The 22,874-nt window shown below is 38.2% G+C and overlaps 1 protein-coding gene across 5 annotated transcripts in view; it reads right to left on the reverse strand.

Moving 5' to 3' along the window:
* Positions 1-8,838: 8,838 nt before the first annotated feature.
* The window catches only part of LOC143693607 (uncharacterized), a 37,917-nt gene continuing 23,881 nt past the window's right edge, over positions 8,839-22,874 (reverse strand). For 2 of the 5 annotated variants that reach the window (XR_013181494.1, XR_013181485.1), the window contains 3 exons: positions 21,915-22,028; positions 17,570-17,715; positions 8,839-10,263 (listed from right to left, as the gene is read on the reverse strand). The gene's annotated coding sequence lies outside the window, so the exon portion shown is untranslated. Of the gene's footprint in view, positions 10,264-17,569; positions 17,716-18,514; positions 19,585-21,742; positions 21,875-21,914; positions 22,029-22,874 lie in introns of those variants that run through there. The other 3 variants (XR_013181495.1, XR_013181488.1, XR_013181487.1) reach the window with 2 other exon arrangements.

Consider the following 22,874-nt stretch of genomic DNA (forward strand, 5'->3'; position numbering starts at 1 on the left):
TCAAACAAGATAAAACACACATCCCAAATACTTTGTTGATAATGATCGGGTTTTGTGTGAGCACATGGTGTACAGATATACTTTACATAAATCTGCCCTCTCATCATTTGAAAATGAGCAAAAGTGAGTAATTTTGAAGGAATTTTCAGGAAATTGTAGCAGGGAAAATCAGCTTGAAAGCTGAGCCATTACTCGCCCAGTTTTTGCCTAGAATAATTTTCTCCAACCAAGTTAATCATCCCTGAAAATATTAGTTTAAAGGATGTATTGAAATCATGTAGCTGTATCTGTAGTAAGTTGCTATGAAATGGAGCTTGTATTTTTTCAGTGTTCAGATTTTCCAATTTACAATGTACTTAAAAAAAGCATAACAATTTTATGCTTATTTTCAATTAAAGGAGATTATTTAGTTCAAAATATTTTTGCAGCAACAAGGTTGGTTAAATTAATATATGGCATTTGATACTATATGATTGCTTCAGCTGCTGTATATCAATGTGGATAAATGAGCTATAGTTTTGTAAAATTAAAAGGAGGGCATTTTTTAAAATTTAAAGATATTCCTTTTATAGCTTTTCTTTTAAGTTCTTGAAAAGCAGCCTGGCTCTTTTCGTATTTTATAAAGTGGAAATGTGTTTATGAGTACTAAATGCAGTGCAATATACTCTACATAGTGACATACAGAATAGGCATGTGTGTACTGCATGTTAGATAATATTATTCTTTCATACTTTATCTACGTGGTGTATACAATTTTCCTCAGAGAGGGAATATACCCAACATGTTCACGAGATCCATACACTCCATCTGAGATGCTAAAGGAGTTCCATCCGGAGACAGATCACACGCTCTTGTTTCTCTGCAAAAATTAGGTGGTACCTTAATTAATGCTGAATTACAGTGGAATTCCATATGAGCACTTAAAACCCTCACAAGGCTACAGAATGAGTTAATTATGATCAGTGTTATTACAGTGAATACCAAATGAATTAATAATGCTGGCACACTTAAAATGAAGTGTTAGCCAGGACTGCGGCAGAACAACGCGTCAGGTTAAACATTATGTGATGAAAGGCATTACGTGCTCAGCGGGAAGAAGCAAACTCGGTCTCTGCAGCTCCACACTCCCAAGCACAGTGCCTGCCAGCATCACACACACTTCATATTTGACCAAGTCAAATGCACATCTTCCTGCAGAATCAAGTGTTCAGCAATTCTAGGCATGGTTTAAATTCCCAGAGGGAGAAAACACACCCAGTAGAGAAGCAGCATTTTGTAGCAGCACTCTGAAGGTCTTCTCCTATAGAAAGAATTTTTCTAGGTATCTATAACACTAAAAGAGTTCACTTAAATGAAGCTGAACACAGGAGAACACCTGAATCTTTTAGAGCGTGCTGCTGCCCCAAGTTGTGCTGTCACTTAGCAGACACTGTGTACTCTAGCTGGAATGAAACTGTGAAATACCATACCAAATAAATTATTGCTTCATAACCTTCTGAAGATAACCGGCCTGGAAGTCATCATGAAATTTTTGTTTAGATAGAATATATTGCAACAATTCATATCTACTATACATTTGAAAGGTGTGAAAGCATAAATGGATTTAATCAGATGTAATTATTTTTATGCCTAGTACTCAAAAATACGCAGAAATGAATTTATGGTAATTTGGCAGCCAGTGGGAATTGTGTTTATAAATGTTGAAACAGCTGTTGGCAAATGTAAGTGTGAAAGCAAGGAAAACAGCTTTTAACTTCCTCGCGTCAGGTTTGCAGTAAAGGAATCCTCGCTCCTTGTGAGAGCTGGGCTCTGATTGACACACACTTCCAGCTGCTTCCCTCAATTCATCCCACACACATAGGCACAGAAAAGAGATAAGGATTTGCCCTCTAAACTTTGGCTAGTTCTTCACTGGCTCTCCTATTGTGTGTAACTACAAGCACATGTTACACGGTAAAACACAGTAAAGCAGCTCTCAGGAGGAGGGTTACTATAGGAGGAATGGATAACATGAGGACTTACTGCACTTCTCTCTGCTTTAACTTTTAGCATCTTCCTTCTAGCTGGAGATGCCTGTACTGCCCCACCTTTACACATAGATCAATGCTTGGAGGTTTGTTAATGAGAAACATGCACCTACTTAAAGCTGTGTCAGTGCTTAACTCCTGTGCTCTCCAGGGCAGGCTTCTAGCATTGCTTTCTCAATTTTAGTTTTAGGGTTTTGTGCAGAAGTAGTCTACTTTATAGAAATACATGCATGCTACCTTAATGTATGATAGCTCTGCATGCAGTACTCCCGCCCAGTTCTCATAGCTTGGCTTCTGTATAAAAATCTAAGTTAAAGTAATTTCTGAAGTTTTACATAGTATCAATGACTCATTTTGTTCTATATCTTTATTGCTTTATTTCCATGCATTCTAGACAGACAGGCTAAAAATACCTAGCTTGCTCTAAAATTCCCCTTCAGGTTCTAATCCTAAATTCAATTATTTTATTTGAAAATAAGTGAACAACAGAACTAAAAGTGGTCACTAAAGTCAACAGCACAAGGTAGGCTAGTGTCAGGAAAGTAACCTATTTATGAACTGGAAGAAATAACCTGTATGAACAGCAGTGGGGACTGACCTGTCAACACTTATGATATTCAAAGTCATCATTTTTTAAGCAAACAGCAAGGGTAAAACGCATCATTACTGGCTAAGTACACTTTTAACTCAGAGTACGTTACAACTTTTCACATAATTTCCGATTTTGAAGATGTAACTAAGAGCTGACTGCGTACATCACAGCCTTAATCCTAGTATCTGACTTTATCAAATGATGGGGTTCTCTTTCATTCCTGTACTCTATGTTATTGTGGAAATCAGTAGCATTTCCAATAAATTATAGATTGACCAGTACTAAAGGCTCTTTGAAAACCACACTCAGTCATCTCCTACTGAACCTTTTTAAGCTTCTGTTCGGCTCCTTTGAAAACCGTAGAGTGCCCTCTGTTGACCAAAACGTATTCCTTTAACATGTTAAATATTTCATACAGAAAAGGTTACATTTTCATCTTTTCTTATGTTTCACTTAAAAAAACACCCCAATTTTGCAAAAGTGAATGTATCCCCTCAAAGACTGCTATTAGAATGCAGAAGTATAAAAAAACCCCAAAACTACAATTGACTGCATTACTAAATATTTACACATAATAGCGATGACTGGAAAGATACATACCCGGCAACGCCAGCTGGGAGAAATTTCCTTCCCTGCTTATGCACAGGTATGCACATGTCTGTTCATTGGTGCCCACTATCCTGAACATGCACACTTCTATCCATACAATGAAAAAAAATAGACTTTGTAAAAACTCAGAGCAGACACAGATACTCCATGACAGAGTGAGCAACAGAAAATGTGTGGTAGATGGTGATTGCTTAATCCCACCATATTCTCCCAAAAAGCAAAACAGCTGAGTGCAGATTTCAGCTCCCATGTTGTCTCCATATGACACAGAAAAATTGATGGCTTGGCTTGCTGGTGACTTCAAAAATAAGTTCCAGCAAGCCTTGATAAAACAGTAAATTTTATTGCAATTTCTGAACAGGAATTCATAGGAGGATGAGAATAGTTCTGGGTTTTTTTCCATTATTTTTCCTTTCTCATCTGTTGGCCGAGTGAAGGCATTGTTATATGTAAGACTATTTCACATAGAATTGATTGAGGATGTTAACACTGACAGTGATTGACTTGCATTAAAATATTTTCCAAAACAACACATAAAATAACATCCGATATACTTTATTTAAGTGTTGATAAACGACTCACACTTCATGATGAGCATTGAGATAAATATTAATCTGTATTTAATCTAACCAGTTAATGAAATAGTTCCATTTTTCCTGTGTTGTACAGATGATGATTCACTTTTGGAAGTGACTGTTCAGTGATATTTTGTAACAAAGGAAGACCAATTTCCATTATTTTGTTTGTGTCCATTTGAATGTGTAGAAAAAAAAATAGTTGTGTAGTTTGCTTTCTCTTAACTGTATAAGGATTTTGGTTCCAGCTGTTGAAGAAGTGGATCCTAATGCTGAATGTCTGTGTATTCAAAAATATGCTGGCAACTATAAAAACACATGGACAATTCACCTGTTGAATTCCATTAAATCACTAGTAAATAGAGTAAATTAACACTTACTGCCTAATGTCAACCATACAGACTTAAACCAGATGTCTGGAAATTAAAAAGGAAACATACAGAAACACAGGTCTTCACAGATATTGGCTCTTTCTTGCACTGTATTTTTCTGCAAATTTGATTTTTTCCCTAATCCTATAAATAAACCATATATTTATGAAATCAAGGTTTTATTAAGTTGGGAATATGACAATATAATTTTTTAAGTACATTCATCATTATAATTTTTGCATAAGATCTTCATTTTTCCATGTCCACAGATTAAATTCAGTTGTGCAATGAAACATAGCAAATACATTTTTGTGGAGAGGAGAAAAATAAAAAGAAAGTAAATGTAAATGTCAAAAGGAACACAGAGTGTTTTGGAAAATTTGCCATATAGTTAACTAAATTTATAAAATAAAATTTAGTAACATGAATAGAGAAAAAAAAATTTAAAAAAGAAAGAGTAACTAGACTAATAGTCCTTGCATTTTTTTAAAGGAAGTTCTCACAGCCATGAAAAATAATATGATGTAGTACTGCCAAACTGGAAGGCAGTAAAACGCTTTGGAGTGTGTGCATTTAAAATAAATTTTCTTGGGCTTATGCGAACAGCTTTTATAAATTCCCTTAAAAATGACGGAATTAATAAATGGAAGTCTCTTCCCGTGCAGGAAGAGGACCCCAATGCAGGATATTCCCATGACAACACCAAATCCTGGCCCCGAGCGTTTCCCGCCCGTCCCAGGGGCCACACGAGGGCGCTCTGCTTTTGTTTGTGACGCGCTCCAGCCGCTCCGGGGTTCCGGGATCTGCCGTCCTACAAGGAGCCGTCTTTCTCCTTTATTCCCCTTTTTTCATCCCGTTTCAAAGATCGTACATTTCACCGCTTTATATAAGGAGGTGATGAAATGATGGAGCCAAAAATCCTTGATGTGTCACTACAGTTCTACAACCACTCGGTCAAGTTGTGTCTCCCTGCTGCATTTGCGCTGCCCAAGCGCTCCAAACTGTTTTACTCTGTTGAGTGTATGGGATGCACCCAAACCATCACTGAAGAGATTTGTTTCACGGACAGATTGAACTCTTGGGCATCACTAAAGAGAAGCAGAACTCACTCTTCTGAGTCACATCAGAAGTGGATGCAGAGCTCCTGTAGTACCTGAGGAGGTACTGGTACTTTGGACCACACCAAAGGAACAGGGTGTGGGTGTAAACACACCTCCATGAAATCTGGTTTTCTATCAGGCTGTGACTTGAATGCAACATATTTTAGAGCCAGCAGATAGTTGTAAATTGTACCTGACCCTGAAATAATCTACTCCATTAGTTATTTTAAATGTGAAACACACCAGCATGAACATAGAATTTTTTTCAGTATGTCGTTTCTATTGGAAAAAATAATATTTTCTGCTGTACACAATAATTGAGGAGCATTAACAAAAGTTTACAGGTATTTTATAAATTAGACAAAGAAGGCTACCTTGTTTTTCTCAGTACCCTATACCATATAGAGCTTTAGACTAAGCAAGACTAATCTTCTAAGTAGATCTACAAGGAAGCTTTCGAAGAAGAAATCTGACCAGGAAAAGCATAGGACAGTCCTTTTTGTGCCCATGCATCACTCTTTTTTAGAAGCACAGGGTGATTTTCCTTGATAGCTGCGTCACAGTGAAGGGAGGGATGCTGATGTTTCCCAGTCTTTTAGACTTGTGACAGTCCATCTCCATCTGGAAGGCTTTTCTCTGCACATCATCATTAACAAACCACAAGCAAGCTTGGTCCCTTTAGCTGGGCCTTTCTCAGGCCCATACTGAGTATTGGTACACAGTGATGCACAGGCTCCCTCAGTAGTTGTGGATTGTCTGTGGCATGTTTTAGAAATTAATCACCTTTCCACATTCAAATTTTCATCCTCTTTCGTTCACCTTGACCACAGAAAACACAAAAAGTGGAGGGAAGTTTGGTTTCCTTCATTGCGATTCTCATCCCCTGCACTCTTTGAACAAAGAAGAATTTCCCCTGTTCTTCTACCTCTGCATGTTTTTGTGTAATTGTGCATTCTTTGATAAAATCGTCAGAAAAGGGCACACTCTCAGCAACTACAGCTACTGCATTGGTAGCAACTGCTGGAAGTATGCTGAATTAGATGGGCCAATCTGTTATTCTCACAGATAAATCTTTTCTCTTGTTTGAAACTGGAAAACACACAGTTGAATATTGCTCCTGGCTCTAAGTAACGAAAACACAATATATTCTCTTCATGCTGTATATTCTCATCATAATGTAAAAGTATATTAAGTCTCAAGTCAAATGACTTCCCAATTAGCCATCCAGGTTTGCATCCATGAAAAATGCAAATTACAGATGAGTGATGAGATCTTGTATGTGTTACTATTTTGCAGTCTCAGACTTTTTAGCTGGAACGGTAGTAATAAATAATGTTTCTGAGTGCTCATGCTGTGAAATTGCTTGCTGTTGTGAATACATCTCTTCACTACCTGCAGGTGCAGCAGTGAAAGTACAGGCATTGTTAATCACCCTCAAAGCAATGAAAGGCAAAAAAGTAAAGATCCTTCCTGGTAATGTCTTTCATGTAAATCCAGTGAATCTAGATAATATGTTATCTTCAGGAACTCAGCAGTGCACCTGCTTAGAGATATCCTTTCCTCTGGTCTAATCCCTTCCCTCTCCTCCTGCCTCTTAGAAAGGTCCTTATTTCATACAGGAAAGAGCTCTGACCATTTTTAGAGTGAGCAGGCAATGTTATCATGTAATTACCCATGAAAGGATCAGTCCTGCAAGTTCTAGACAGCCCTTCCCTGCAGGCAGGTGTTGGTGGTGGTCACTACGTGGCTCAGCAGTAACTCCTTCCCTCAAGGGTGCTGAAATGGGAGCCTTGAGGTGTAAGGCAGTTTACTCCCCCCTTCAAAGAGAGGGTATCATGCAGAAGTTAGAGTTAATACAATTTTTGATGTGGGTATTTCTTGTGCACCACATGAAATGTTGCAAATATATCTCACATATTACAGAGAACAGTTTTACATAAAAAATGTCCATCTTTAATCCCCTCTGATGATGACCTCTTGCTGACTCTCCAGTTAATTTTATGCCATTGTCTAAACCATGCCCTTCTCTCTTGTGCCTGCTCTTAAAGGTTTCAAATGGAATGCTGTATTATGTCAGAATAAGGGGGGCAAAGATGTTTGGCATTTTTGCGAAGGGACAATACAACTTATAAAATGTCTGAGAGTGGCAACCTGAACATTTCCCTCTCTATTTTCCAGTTTCGCAAGGAAAATTTGTGTATTCTCTGCACAACTGAGGAAACTGCCTGAAAAACACAGGACAGTTGGTAAAATACACAATTAAGTTGAAACAGATGTCAGTCCTTCTGGGTTTCATGTGTTCTACTTGGTAGTTTTTTTCCATAGTTTCCCTAGCTGTAATACAGGAATAAAAATATTATGAGCTTAACACATTGGTCTGATGAGTTTTATTTCACTCAGCCTTGCAAAGTGCTTTAAGAACCTAGCTAATGTCAGCAAAATACAGGAGAGGCTTTTTGTCCTCTCTCTTTCATTTTTATTGTACCTGGAAATCATAACGTTGTAAAAAAAAATTATATTCATGTTTTCTTTGAAAATAAAGAAAGGGATGGAATATTTTGCAATTAAGATCATTTCCATTTGTGAAATTCACCAGCAATCAGTCCTCACACACAGAAAAAAAGATCATGTGATGCATCTATGACAGTTACACAAAGAAAAATAATTTAATTTATCTTGCACATAGTTATTGTTCTCCATTTGAAACACTTCTGTCAGCTGTATGTGATAACATCTCCTGTCTGTGTATATTGTGATAAAAGAAGAACCAGACTAAAACATCTACAATTATATTACCTCAAGAACTGATTTTTTCATCTTTTCCATTAAAAATAACAGGTCTGACTTAACAGAGGAATTAGGTACCTCCATCAAAACACTTGTCGCTGCAGTAGCACATGTTCTGCCGTGCACTGCATGCTCTTTCCTTTTCTGTTTTTCAAGGGGCATCACGATAGTGCTACCCAGATTATGTACTTGAGGTGCATTTTTTTGGTAAAACTGCAGAACTGCAGTATTAACATCACTTTTGGGCACTCATAAACACCTAGAGAATTCCTGAAATTTTAAAAATACACTGAACATTAAAAGTATACGAAACTAGAAGTGGGATTGACAAGAAATATTTGTGAGGAAGCATGAAGCTGCTAACAGGTTGCCGTTACCTCCAAAAGCAGAAATTTTCAGTCTTACAAAAAATCACCAAATTCAGTTCTTGATAGTTCAGTTTAAAAGAAGTCTAAGCTTATTAATTAGGAGATAGCAGCCAAGCGACTTGGGAACTGCTCTACTGTGGCTTTTAGAAGATTTTCATAGCCTGAAAAATGTTTTCTGATGGTATTTCTGCCAGACCACATCTATATTACTATATTAAGACTTTTCACTGCATGAAAAACAGTCTCTTGACCACATCCAATCTGTTTTCAAGGGTGTTTTCTCAGAATTGGAGGTATGTGGCCAGTAAAATTAAGTTACTGAGGAAAGCAAAGTTGGAAATATGTTAAAAGCTATTTTATTTAGAGGTATTTATTTGGCTAATTTTAAAAACATCTGAGGAAAGTGAAGTGATTTTTTCAAGTGATTTATTTCAACAAAAATATTTCCACAGCTACAGAAACCATTTGGGAGCAAGAGGAATAGGACAGGAAATCTGTAGATAATGCCAGAATTCTGTTCTAAAGATGTGAAGAAATGAAAAGGAAATAATTATATCTTCTGTCAAATTATTTTTTTAACATTAATTACAAGTTTCACCACCATGAAGAACTTCAGGAGGTTTAGATCATTACCTACATTTCAAAGGTGGCAAAAGTTTTAGGAGGACATATAAAAGGGTTCTGCCAGTTTTATCAGGAAGATGTAGAGGCTGAAAAGATGTGTGTTACAGACATGACTGTGATCCCTTTGATACATAAATCAAAGTCTCTTACTCAGATCTTTCAGAATTTCTCTTCTTTGCATGCACGTAAGGAAATACTGGTGGAGGAGAGGGCAGGGGAAGGAGGAATACAAGTAAAGGCTGGTAATTATCAGCCAAACTCTCTCTTTCCTCATAGGCTGTGTATAGGGTTTATACTCCTTCAGATGGCTGCCTTCTGTATCTCACTGCTGAGAAAGTAAGTCTCAGTCAATATTTGAATAGATTTTTAATTTTCTAAGTTATTTTAATTCATTTTGCTTAAGGCCTGTCTGCATTGCAGGGTTAAGAAGAAACATGCAGGGCTTGGTTTTTCAACTGGAATATATAGTCTGCTTATAGCAACTCTCATTTGTCTTTGATATTTTTTCACAGGATTAAAAATATATTCTTGGAACTAGGTCATGCTGAACTTCAAAATATCAGTGAGGCTGTATCAAAATTTTATCAAATGCAAGACACAAATTCTCACTGATCACTCTCTAAACTGACCCAAAATCAGATGGCTGTGGTGAAGTAGTGTCAAATCAAAATGAATACAGCCTGTTGCTCTGCTCTACACAGGGATAAAACTGAAGGATGTTATATTCACACTCTGCATGATGTGAATGAAATCCCATAGTCAGTCTCATTATTGAAAGGTTATCTGAAGGTTGAGAGTGGCAGCTGGATTAGATGATCATTGAAGGTCCCTTCCAATTGAAACCTTCTATTCTAATTCTCTTCTCTTCTCTTCCCTTCCCTTCCCTTCCCTTCCCTGTTGATTACCCAGAACATTTAGATCACTCATTTCTAAGATGGGGATCTTCTTCAGAATCATTGTTAACACTTCAAATGTATAAAACCATGAAAAACATTGCATTTCCAGAAACTGATGATGAAAATTCAGGTGTACAGTAGAACCAATGAAATGCAGTTCTTGATAAGGAAATTTCCTTCAATTCCTGTCAACATTTTTTCCATTATTTAAGACATGGAAACATTTTAAACACGTTCAGTTCATATGAAAGGTTAAGCATGATGGAATCTTATGTCTTCTAAATTCTTGCTTTCTGGAGAGAAATTCAAAGTATCTGGATGTGAGAAATAGATACAAAGTATCTGGATGTGAGAAATATGCAGGAAGCAAAACATGTGAACCAATCATGACAAAACCTGACACAGAGCAAAATTTGCCATCCAGATGCTGAAAAAAAAAGATACATCCTTTTGCATCTTGAAAATGGAAACATTAACACATTAACCACTTATTGGAAATACAAATAAAGGGGTCTGAGTCTTTAACTGTCAAGCATCAACCTCTTCAGTTCATACTTTTCTCCCTTTAAGTTTAGACCACATATTTCAATAAACTGATTCATATAAAAGTCATGTACACCACCAATATTGCTCATGATACTTGCTGTCAAGAACATGAAAAACTCTTGCTTGACCAACTCCTCTCCTTCTGTGACAAGGGAATCCATTTGATGGATGAGGGGAAGGTGCTTACCTGGACTTCAGTAACACCTTTGCCACTATTTCCCATGTTACTCTACTGGAAAAGCTACTGCTCATGGCTTGGACAGGTAAAATATGCTTCGTGGGTAAAAAATATGGCTGAATGGCCAGGTTCAGGGTGGTGGTGACTGGACTTACATCCAGCTGGTGGCCAGCCACGAGTGCTGTTCAGCAGGGCTCAGTACTGGGACCAGTCCTGTTTCAGATTTTTATCAGTGATGTGGATGAGCGGAACAAGTGTCCCTTATCTCAGATTGCAAACAGCACTGCATTGGGCAGGAATGTTGATCTGCTGGAGGGTAAGAAGAGTTTACAAAGGGGTCTGGAGATACTGGATTGATGGCATGAGGTCAGTTGTATGAGGTTCAAGAAGGCCAAGTGATGGGTCACAACAAGCCTACAGGCTGGGGGCAGAGTGGCTGGAAACCTGCCTGGTGGAAGAACCTGGGGGCGCTGGTCAACAGCAGCTGAACATGAGCCAGGAGGGAGCCAAGGTGTCCAAGAAGGCCAGTGGACACAATCCAAGCCTTAATGGCTTGGATCAAGGACAGTGTGGCCAGCAGGACCAGGGCAGTGATTGTTCTGCTGTGCTCAGCACTGATGAGACCACACCTCAAATCTTGTGTTCAGTTCTGGGCCCATCACTGCAAGAAAGAAATTGAGGTGCTGGAGTGTGCCCAGAGAAGGGCAATGGAGCTGGGGAAGGGTCTGAATCACATGCAGAGTGACTTATGGAGAGTGGCAGAGGGAGCTGGGGCTGTTTAAGTGAAGAAAAGGAGGCTCAGGAGGAACCCTCTTGTTCTCCACCTGAAAGGAAGGTGTAGCCAGGTTGGTCTCTTCTCCCAGGTAGCAAGCAACAGTACAAGAGGAAATGGCCTCAAGTCATGCCAGGGAAGGTTTAGACTGGATATTAGGAAGAATTTATTCTCTGAGAGGGTTGCTAAGCACTGGAACAGGCTGTCCAGGGAAGTGGTGGGATCATCATCACCAGAGGTATTTAAGGGACAGGTAGATGTGACTCTTAGGGCCATGGTTCAATAGTGGACTTGTCAGTGCTGGCTCAACAGCTGGACTCCATGGCCTTAGAGGTCTTGTTCAATCCTAAAAATTCTATGATTCTATGAAAAGTCGACAAATTTTAAACTTTTTTTCCTTTCCCTTACAGAATCACTTTTGGTTGACAGTGATATCAGATACTGTATGTTCATTAACATTTATTAAAATTGTCATATACCTAACATGGTAATTCTTATGCCAGATTTTAATATTTTTATCTCTTTACATAGTAAGGGATGACATAATTTTAATATGTCTTGAACCAACTGTGCTTGAATGAAAGTTAGGTTTCATTTTAAAATGACCCAAACCAGAACCTGAAATTGTTGAGTGAAGATATGCATATGCAGGAGAAGAGGAGAAAGCATTCAGTACAGCATATATTGCTCTCTGATTTACCAAATCAAGCATCATGTAATTGAGAAGTGTGTCCTTCAGGATTTCAATATTAGTACATTCTCTTTTTTTAGCTATCTGTAGGTAGAAAGAGGACAATGACATTATTCCTGCTTGCTCTGTCAGATTTTCAGCTTTTCTGAAATTAAACCAATCCAGTACAAAATTCCCTCTGTTTCCCTGGGAGAAGCACTGTGGCTGTGCAAAGCCAGCTGGGTGTCTCAGCAGAGGTGCAGGTCCCTGGGCTCACCCAAGGCCTCTGAGAGGGGCTGTTGTCATAAAACTCTGGGCCCCTGCTGTCAACTATGGAATGAATGACCTGAGAGACAAACAGAGCTGTCACACACATAGCAATGTAAATGTCACATCCATAGCTACAATTCCCCATCAGTAAAGACTTTCCAGGAGCACAAATGTACATTATCTGACAGCTACTTCTGCAATACTACCTGGAAGTGATCTTCTAGTAAATCTGAAAGGGATCCCAAAGATCAGTTTCAGGCCAGGGAAAGACAAAATACAAAGAATTCCAGGGGACCCAAACAAGGTTTTACAATTTTAAAATCTCCCACAGCTTCCTTTCTAGAGTCAAAGATTTGAATTGCAATCTGTACAAGACATAAAATACTTAATATGTGATCTGTTCTTTTTTTTAAATTTTTTTAAGGCAGCTCATAAATTTATTGCAGTCTTATGGCATACCATTCAGATTGATTTATGGGACACAGCTCAGATTTCTTATAGCTGAATTACCAAGTACAAACCAGGTACACCATCCCATTAAAAATGAATTTACTATGGGAACTGCACAATGAAAGTTAAATAATGGCTTGATTTTCAAGCTGAAACTGAAATATTTGCTTTTCTGCCAGCTAATCCAAAACAGTCTATGAATAATTGCATTACCTTTGCTTTCAAAATGTTGTTTATTTTCACTGAAGGTCATAGTCCTTGGGGAAAAATTTCAGAATAATGAGCATTACTTTACATACTCTGACCTGTAGTGTCACCACTGTCACACCTGTGCACTGAAGGGTATGTTTATCTTGGCAAAAAACTTAATTATGCTGAAGGGTATTTTAACAGATATTTTAATTTTATTTTAAGGGAAATTTTGCGTACTTATACATACACATAAGCAGCTTCAGTTCATAGGAATGGCAAAATCATGAGTGAGTTCCAGATCAACAAAATCTGGAAGAAAATGTTCTTAACCCCAGACAGAATATCATTACGAGTTAACTCACATTTCATAGGAAGTAATATTTAAGCTAATGTCCTAAAGAGTAAGCAAAAAAAACCAACCAAACAAAAAAACCCCAACTGTGAGGTTCTCCTTGTGATATTCTTTCTTCTACCAGTCTGATCATAACAGAATCTATGATGTTAGAAGGATGATTAAGTGTAGGTATTTCCCAATGTTTCCATTCTGCACTCCATATCCTCTATAAGGATAAAAGTAAAAATGCAGAGTCCCAGCCTGAGCTGCAGACACACTCCTCATTTTCATTTCTAACATTTTCTGAATGTCAACCTTATGATGTTCTTAGGACTGAAGAGAAGATTCACTTTGAAAAGAAATCCTCTATAGAATCTTTCATCAGATGGTATAGAAACCTTACCTAGTATATCAGAAGTGATGAAATAAAAACCATCAGATTTTGATGTTCCTAAAATAAATTAATAGTAGAGAGAAAAAAGAAAAAATAAAGAAAAAAAGAGAAAAAGAAAGAAAAAAGAAAAAAAAAGAAAAAAGAAAAAAAAAAGAAAAAAAAAAGAGGATGAGAGAGAGAGTAAAGGTAAATGATTTTCTCTCCTTGCCATTTGCAGTTTTATTTGCTTGGGGAGCCATTTGAACTTGTAAGCAAATTATGACAGTAACTAGGCATTTGAACTGCTGTCCATGCTGCTAGGTGAGATGAGCAGTTTACTCAGGTCAGCAGGGTTAAATCTTGCCCAACATACTTACTCATAATTAAGTCTCTGGTGAGCTGAAAGGGTCTTTTCAGTCTCCACCTAGAACCTCATTTTGTTCGTGGTCATGAGGGCTTGGGAGACCAGAGGAAATCATTATGTGGTTATACTTAAACACACAGGAAGTTCATGTTTAATTTTGGGTTTCCCTGCTAGACTGCCTCACTTATGCCATTTCTTAAGCACAGAGGTTCATTTATCCACATGTGACCTGCAGTCCCCTCCCACATCCTCCTCCCTACACCAATTTCAAGCACACAGTACCCACTGGCAGTACACAAAGTGGAGCAGGTGCTGACTGAATGCAAAAAAAAGAAGTTGCCTTTCCAGGTGGGCACAATAGAGCTGAACTGAAACACTGCAGCACCCACAACCAGGAGAGTGACATCTTTACCCCTGCTGTGTACTGCTGGCCTTTGGAGGAAGTGCTTGTGTGTCACAGAAGGACTGGTTTGATCCAACTTTTTCCCTGACGTACACCCATGGAAGATTTAAGTCAACTGTTCAAGAATATGGCCTGTGCAGAGAGTAATCAGCACATTATCTGCAGAAAGAACAATTTATTTATGTAGGGTTTGCCTCATTTGTAAGAATCATAGTGAAAAAGTGCAGAGTCAGCATTGCCTGATCAAGACATGGTTCCTCCATCCAGGTTTTCCTCACGGCTGGTGTGGAGTGGCCCCATTCAGCTGTGCATTTGGAAAGCATTCTGGATTCCCCCATGTCTACAGCAAATGTTCTGCAGTCCCATTGCCAGGCACTGTATTGCCAGAGAGAAATTCACTCCAAACTTCCTAATGCAGGGCATGGAATATAATTTATGTTAGGCAACCTACATATTGTGTTAAAAGGAGACCATAAGAACGAGGGCTAAAAGCTGAGAGATTTTTGTGATAAAAGACTAGGACCAAGGCAGCTACCAGAAAATTAACTGCATGAAGAGGCACTTCTGTATTTGTCTACAAATTTTACAGTGTACAAAAAAGCATTTCTAAAATGTGCAAGTGTGATGTGTATGCAGAGCACTGAGTGCTTCTAACACATAGATTTATTATACCATTTGACAACAGTTCCCCAGTAATGGATCTGAACTGTTAGTGATGATTTTTGAATTCAACTGGAATGAAAACAGACCTTTGTCTCTTTATTCCCTTATGACTTACACACCACATTGGAAGTGATCATCTGTGTTTTGGTATTCTGCAGCTGGCCAGTGGCACAGCATGGTCTATACAAAGAATGCACAGACCAAAGTTATTTCATACTCTCCAGCTTTCCAACTGTGTTCAAAGTCTTGCATTTATGTGTACATATTCTTTTTAGATGAACTAATTGCTTGATTTTTATTTCCTGAGCAATTAATGCCATTAATTAAGCACAAAAAAAAAAAAAAGCTTTATCCAACACATTCATAATTAATGACAGTTTAGGTAACTTTAAAAATATTGCCCCACATTTTGTCTAGTTAAAAACTACTTGACACTAACCGAAGTTGCAAATGAGTCTTTCATAATGTTTAATAACAGGCATCTGAGTCATCTACTCAGTGAAGGGGGTGCAGTTCTTAGGAAATTTGGGCCTCTCAGACTCAGGTGCACTGAAGAGGCTGTCAGTTGTTAGCTCCAAGCAAATGTTGTCAGATAACCAGAGACAAAGTCCAGGAACCACTCACTGGACAAACAGAGGGTTAGTTGTATTTTCTCGACTTCTATCTCCAAATATTGCACAAATGCTGAGGAGGAAATCATGGAATCATATGCTTGTTGGAAAAGACCCATAAAAACTTTAAGTTCAGCCATTAATCAAGCACTGCCAAGCCTGACACTAAGTTATATACCTAAGCACCTCATATACACATTTTTTAAGTACCTTCAGGGACAGTCACTTCACCAATTCCCTGGGCAGTCCATTCCACTGTTTGGCACCCTTTCAGTGAAGAAATTTTTCCTAATATCCAGTTCAAACCTCCCCTGGTGCAACTCCTCTTATCTGGTCTCTTGTTACATGGGAGAACGCACAGACCCCCACCTGGCCACAGCCTCCTCCCACGCAGCTGAAGAGACAAAAAAGGTGTCCCCTAAGTGTCCCTTGCTCCAGGCTAAAAACTCCCAGTTCCCTCAGTCTCTCCTCATAGGACTTTTGCTCCAGACCCTTCCCCAGTCTCTGTTGCCCTTCTCTGGGCTCATTCCAGCACCTCAATGCCTTTCTTGAAGCGAGGGGCCCAACACTGAACACAGGATTTGAGGTGTGGTCTCACCAGTGCTGAGTGCAGGGAGATGTACACCACCCTGGTCCTTCTGGCCACACTATTGCTGATACAGACCCAACTGGCATTGGCCTTCTTGGCCACCTTGGCACACTGGGAACTCATATTCCTCAAAGAACCACTGATGGGAGTGAAGAGAGGATAATGTTTTTAATCTAGTTTTTAGGCAAACTAGATTCTAGATTCCAAGTTCTAAATTCCTTGGAATAGCATTTTATTTTTATTTCCAATGCTAGAAACGGCTTTCAGACATTTAAATTTGTCTTTCTTGTCACAAACACAAGCCTAGAAGAAGCTGGAGAATTCACCTTGTAAAGAAGGTAGTAAGGTCTAAAAGGGTAGAGTTTTATACATAAATATTCATCCCAAAACTCAGCTTCACCTTCTACTTTCCATCATCAGCCTATAAATTTCATACTTTAAGAACATTCCTTACCATGAAAAAAAATATCAACTTAAGCAAAGTTGATGGCAGCAGAGATCAGCAGAAGGGGAGATGGGGCACATTATACTGGACACAGAATTTTATTCAGAAAATGAGGAAAGGTATTTGTAATAGAAAGAGAGCATCTCATCCACTCACTTTCTTTCCTGGCATCATTTTGGTAGTTATTTTTTTAAATATGTCCAACTCTTTTTTCGCAGGCGTTAGGTCATTTTCAGAGCAGAAGCCAATGATTTCTCTGCAACTCAATTTTACACCCACAGCCACCAGTCACATGAGAAAGAGTTCATCTGCCTTGGGATATGCCAGGTATTAGTTCTTCTAGTTATATTATTTTGTCGAATAAAGAAGAAATATGTTGAAGTGAAAGTCTCCCCTATGATGTGCAGTGGTGAACATTAGTACATTACATCCAAATCTCTGCTGACTTCCTCATTCAGAAAGAGGGTGACCTTCTTTTATTTGTTAAATTGTCCAATTGTATTTTGAACTCTCATTTCACACATTTGCAGAGCAGATCCACTGCTTTGTCTGTTCTCATTTGTTTCTGTTTCTTTAGCTAGTTTTCCTTATGTGCAATTCATATCTCATAAATTTTTTTTTTTGTGGCGAGAGAACCCAGTCCCAAGTGCTAATGTACAGCTGATTAGAAATGAGCCATATGCTCCTCTAAATTACTAATTCTGCTTACTAAAGAGAAAATCAGAAACAGTGTTGAGGACTCTGGGTGAAAGCCTCTTACCTTCTGCTGTCGTCTTTGTAGAAGTCAGAGCGACGGTCTGGTTCCATGACCCTGACCCAGCCAGGCAGCATCGCTGCCGAGCCTCCAGTCCAGGACCCTGGAGAGCGCCACCCCCGGCCCCGCGGGACCGGCCGCTGCTCCCGGGCCTTGGGGGAAAAGATTGCAAGAAAACACGTCATTTCAGAGGAGGGGAAAAGTGTATGGTTTCAGCTATCCATCCTGTTAAGCGGGAGACAAGGCAGATATGTGTGCTGGTGATTTATGTGAGAAACTTCCCTCAGGGAATGTTTTCTTTGTTCACTATACAGTCCTTTTTTTTTTTTTTTTTGTATGTTGAAATAGGACTTTTAAATCTTTTGATAGCATAGAAATGTTTCTGAGTCCTTCCTTCCTCCCTCTGAGGACTGCATAGAGACACTTTACCTGTCACTTACCTTTGCTTGCATTGTTTACATCCCTCAACCACAGTCACACAACTTTCTTGTGACAACAATAACAGCTGCACACATGGGCAGAGTTTTACAGAAGGTACAATGTGTTTTTACCTGGCAGCTACACTGGAGAATGCTCCTCTCCGAGGATTGTTTGCAACACTCTGCAGATAACTGGGTGAATGAAAACTTTGAAGTTGCAGTAGAGTTTAATTGTCTCTGAAGATGTACTCTAGACCCTATTCTGGTTTTGGAGTTTCTTTCCCTGAATGATTTTCCTGATAGGGATTTTACTAAAAATCTCATCGTTGGAATGACTTGATAGAATCCTAAAAATAGGTGACTGAGTGGATGTTAGCATACATGTTTGGAAATATGTGCTCAGTTTTTAAATTGAAAAGTATAATTCAGATCACTTTTCATCTCACAGTTTCATTGTGATGATCAGCTGGGAGAACTGAAGTGTCTCCTGCTTTTTAATGTCTTAGGAGAATAAACTATGCAGAGAAAAGAATGCACAATGGGATTCCTTTTATTTCTTAACCAGAAAACAAACCCACACTATTCCCTACGAGAGGTGTTATTCTTCACCAACACAAAGCACAGAAATTGCTTTAGGCATTCTCATAAAAGCAATTTCAGTTATAAAGAGAAACACAAGGTAAGGAGGAAATATTCAAGAGCTGATGTTTTCTCTTATTTAACTGACAGGTTTCTTGAATACTTGGCTGGCTTTTTATTTCATATCTGTCAGAAAATTTATATTCCAGCAGGTAAGATTCCTGAACAAAAAGAACTTTGAGCAGAATATTTGTTTACTAATTAGGTGCCAAATGGCTGACTCCTTATTCTTGCACAGGGATAACATACATCAATACAGTGCACATGAAAACACACATATTATACATATCAGTAAGCATGTGGGTGGAGGATCAGATGATCACTTTACATCAGTTCCAACATTCTTTTTTGGTGACTCTGTCTGTGAGAGTGCACACATCCATGCATAAAACTCTCTTGTGGATGAAGGATAGGACATGACAGGCATTTAGTTACAGGTTATTAGTGATTTGAAAGAGTAGGTGTAAAATGGGGCTCTGAGAACAGCTGCAAAAAAGATTTTTTATTTTTGTAGAGAAAAAAGAGAATGCTTCATAGTACTAGAAAACAACAGATTTGAAAAAGTTCCAAAAGAATATCTGAAATTCCAGATCCTTTTCTAAAACCTTGAGCAAAAACCTCTTTGTGGTTGATGGCATTAAAGACATGCTATACAGCTTGAGCAAACCTAATGCTTCTATTCAAGACTGTCTCAAAGGAATGAAGCCAACTAAAAGATTAGATGGAATCTGAGTTTTAGACCAGAGATTCATTTGTAACAGGATTCCCTTTAATAGCAAATGCTATTTAATATTATTGATGTGGGCGTTACGGTCCCCAGAAGCATGTCATCTCCTTGAAGGGCTCTGTAATTCCTTTGGTAGGATGACTGTACAGAAGTCCCCTTCCCTTTTGATAACTGACCCAGAGGGCATTTACTGAGTTCAAAGAAAAGGCATATTTTTTTCACCTCGCAAAGGCAATCTATATAGAAGAGAGAGCACAAAGAATTTCACTTTTTCCCCCTCCTATAAACACTTTATTTAATATGTATATTCATGAATAATATTTCTTTTTCTAAACTGTTGACTCATCTTTACTTAGGTGCATATTGTCATACAGCATTCTGGGCAAGTGATGGCAGAACCTTTTATGTTATATAGGCTTACCCCAAATAACATTCTTTTTGAGTCAACTGTCCAAGAGAACAATAATAATGACATAACAAAAGAGGCAGATGATATGGGTGCTGACTTGAAGGAAAAATAAATTAATATAACACTGCATGGAACTCAATACAGCCATTTTTTGTGATTCTGTGATTTTAGCCCCAAGAAAAACATAGGACTAAACCCTTGAAAATCAGAATGAATCTGTGATATTTTTATTCTTTTCCTTGATTCCTGAATATTGGTTTAATCTCTGATGGGTTCAGATGTCCTGCTTTCCACAGGAATAAGTTTGATTTTTTTCCTAATATCTGGTACAGTGCTGTAGTTTTGATTTAGCATTAGAATAATGTTGATAACACAGATGTTTGGCTGTTTCTGGATTTAGCACGAGAATAATGTTGATAACACACTGATGTTTAGCTGTTTCTCAGCAGTGCTCATACTTCTTCAAGGACTTTGCAGTTTCCAGTGCTCTGCCTGAGAGGAGGTGCAAAAGAAGCTGGGAGGGAACATAGCCAGGACAGCTGGACCAACTTGGCTGAAGGGATATTCCACACCAAGCCTGGGATATAAACTGGGCAGGAGCTGGGCTGGAGGGTCTAATGAATGCTTAGGCCTGGGTTGGGCAGCAGTCAGCTGCAGTGGTGAGCAATTGCATGATGCATTATTTATCTTCCTTGAGTTTTATTCCTGTCTCTCTTTTTGTTGTCTTCTTTTTTGATTACAACAATTATTAATATTATATTTTACTTTATTTCAAATATTGCACTGTTTTTAAAACTTTATTTATTTCAAATTTTAAAAATAATTTAAAATTAAGTAAAAGTATATTGTGATTATTGCTTTTTGAAGGGAAATCTAAACTTTAGCCCTTAGTTATAATCCCCCCATACCTAAAGTTTTTACAGCAAATCTAACATTGTGTGGCAAGAACTGCAGCATGTGTTAATCCATTTATTTTTTCCTAATGCTGTCCTGCGGCACATTCATCACATATGCAAGCAGAATTTGAATGGAATTAATTAAATTTAAAGGTGCAAAATTTCTACTTACTATTCAAGAACAGTACTCAATTTCAGATTATTAATCTTATATTTCAGGTTTTCATGTTTAAATTTTCACAGATCTCGTTCAAGATTTATGCCAGAGATTAATTGCAAAAAGACAGCGTAAGTAATTTCCAGTTACTTATTAATATATCTTGTTTCTTATCCTCTTCAAAAATACTATATTCAACATATGTAACCCATGAAGGTACACAGGCAGTAAATTTTCCTGGGTCAAAATGCATTAAAACTCTTACTGTATACCTTTTTTTTTACAGGCAAATTAATAAGACTTCTTACAACTAGACTGTCAGATAGTGCTCCAAGCACTAAAGCCACTTCAGGAAAGAAGACATTGTTTCAAAAAGTCATATTTGCCATTTTGCTAAATACTACAGATTTTATGGTTACATTATGTTACCATTCATGATTTTACCATTCATCTGCTTTAAGAGGGACAATTCTCAGCTGAGAGATCTCGGCTGCCGCTGTGGTTGGGTCAGATTTAATGGGAACTGGTGGTGTTCATCACCATCCTGGGGTAGGATTTGGAGAGAGCAAAACAAAAATTGCTGAATTTTACTATAAACTCTGTAGGGTTTTGAATTAGATCCCACATAATCTAAGGTAGGAAAATACCTTAATTACCTTTAAAAAGTAGGTTCTAAACAAAGAACCAAGCAAAAAGGCCACAGTAGTCTCAGTTTCTAAAAGGAGTCTGATGCTCAGCTCCTGATCTGTGCTTAAGAGTGTCCTGAAATGGATCAGCATGTTCCTAGTGTAAAACTCCTGGAGTAAAATGATCACCTTCTAGAGGTGTTAAATGAGTCTGTACAAGTCTAGAGCTGCACCTTCCCCAGTGCATACAGAAACATCAAGTACTAAAGACCAGAGAGCTGTACAGTAAACATTGTTACTTATCACCTGTCTATCCATAGGTGGAGACATAGATCTTCCAGGAATCTCTACGACTTTGCTGCTGTAACTTGGTTTTTGTAAAGCAGAGGTCACACGTACCCTCAGTAAAGCTCATCTTCTCCCCTGATGGTCCTTTCCCTGTAGAAATGACAGATCAGGTAAAATGGGCAGCACTCACCAACTTCTCCTGCTTCTTCAGAGAATTCACTGCACAGGCTGATAAGGAAAGTGCTGGTGCTCAGACATGTCTATCACTATCCCGGTCCTGTTTCCCATCCACTCTGTGAATTTTCTAGAAAAGAAAAAGGCAATAGATTTTTATCATATCCCTTTCATATCTTCTTCGCCTTTGAAAGACTTTCTATGGTTTTCCCAGACTTACTTCACGCTCCTACCCCTTTTTTGCTGTCCCACCTTGACATCAGTGAGCTATCTTCTCAGCAAGATGATATTTACTTCAATATTGGAGTCAAATGCCTTAATAACAAATTAAGCAGTAAGAGTCAAGTTAAAGAGGCATGCTGAAGACAGAAAAAAATTAGATGACTAAACTGAAAGTAATACATGTGGGTGGTTAATGAGTGATATGCCCTCTCAGACTGTGGGACAGTTGTTGGAAAGAGCTGCCATTCTCTCTGCTACAGCCTGAAGCAAGCCAGCTCATTCTTCTGCCTTCAGACCTTGATTCAGTGACTGCAAGGTTGCAGAAAAACCAATGAGTTTGGGATTCAATGAGGAAACCAATAGTTTGTATTTTCTCAGTTTTACAGTCAAATGTAGACTCTTTGATCTAGGCTACTAGAAGATAGTAACTCTTTGAAGATGACATTAGTAATTTATAAAGTATCTCAGAGATTTGATGTCAAATAACAGATAGCATTTATGCAGCAATTTTAAAACAAATAATCTTTCATTTCCTTACAAGCTTCCTATAGAAATTAACCCCATTGCTACTAAATTTTTAAAGCACATTTGAGTAGCTTGTGTACCTTCTTGTACATCTATGTTTTCACATTAGTCAAATGAAATGTTTAGGATAAATATTTATCACATAGTAAATACTAGCAAAAAAAGGCCCAAGTAACCTTTCAGTTTTATATATCTTATCCTGATCATAAATACTATATCAGTTTCACTT

This window comes from Agelaius phoeniceus, chromosome 1, assembly GCF_051311805.1.
Source record: "Agelaius phoeniceus isolate bAgePho1 chromosome 1, bAgePho1.hap1, whole genome shotgun sequence".
NCBI classification, from domain to species: Eukaryota; Metazoa; Chordata; class Aves; order Passeriformes; family Icteridae; genus Agelaius; species Agelaius phoeniceus.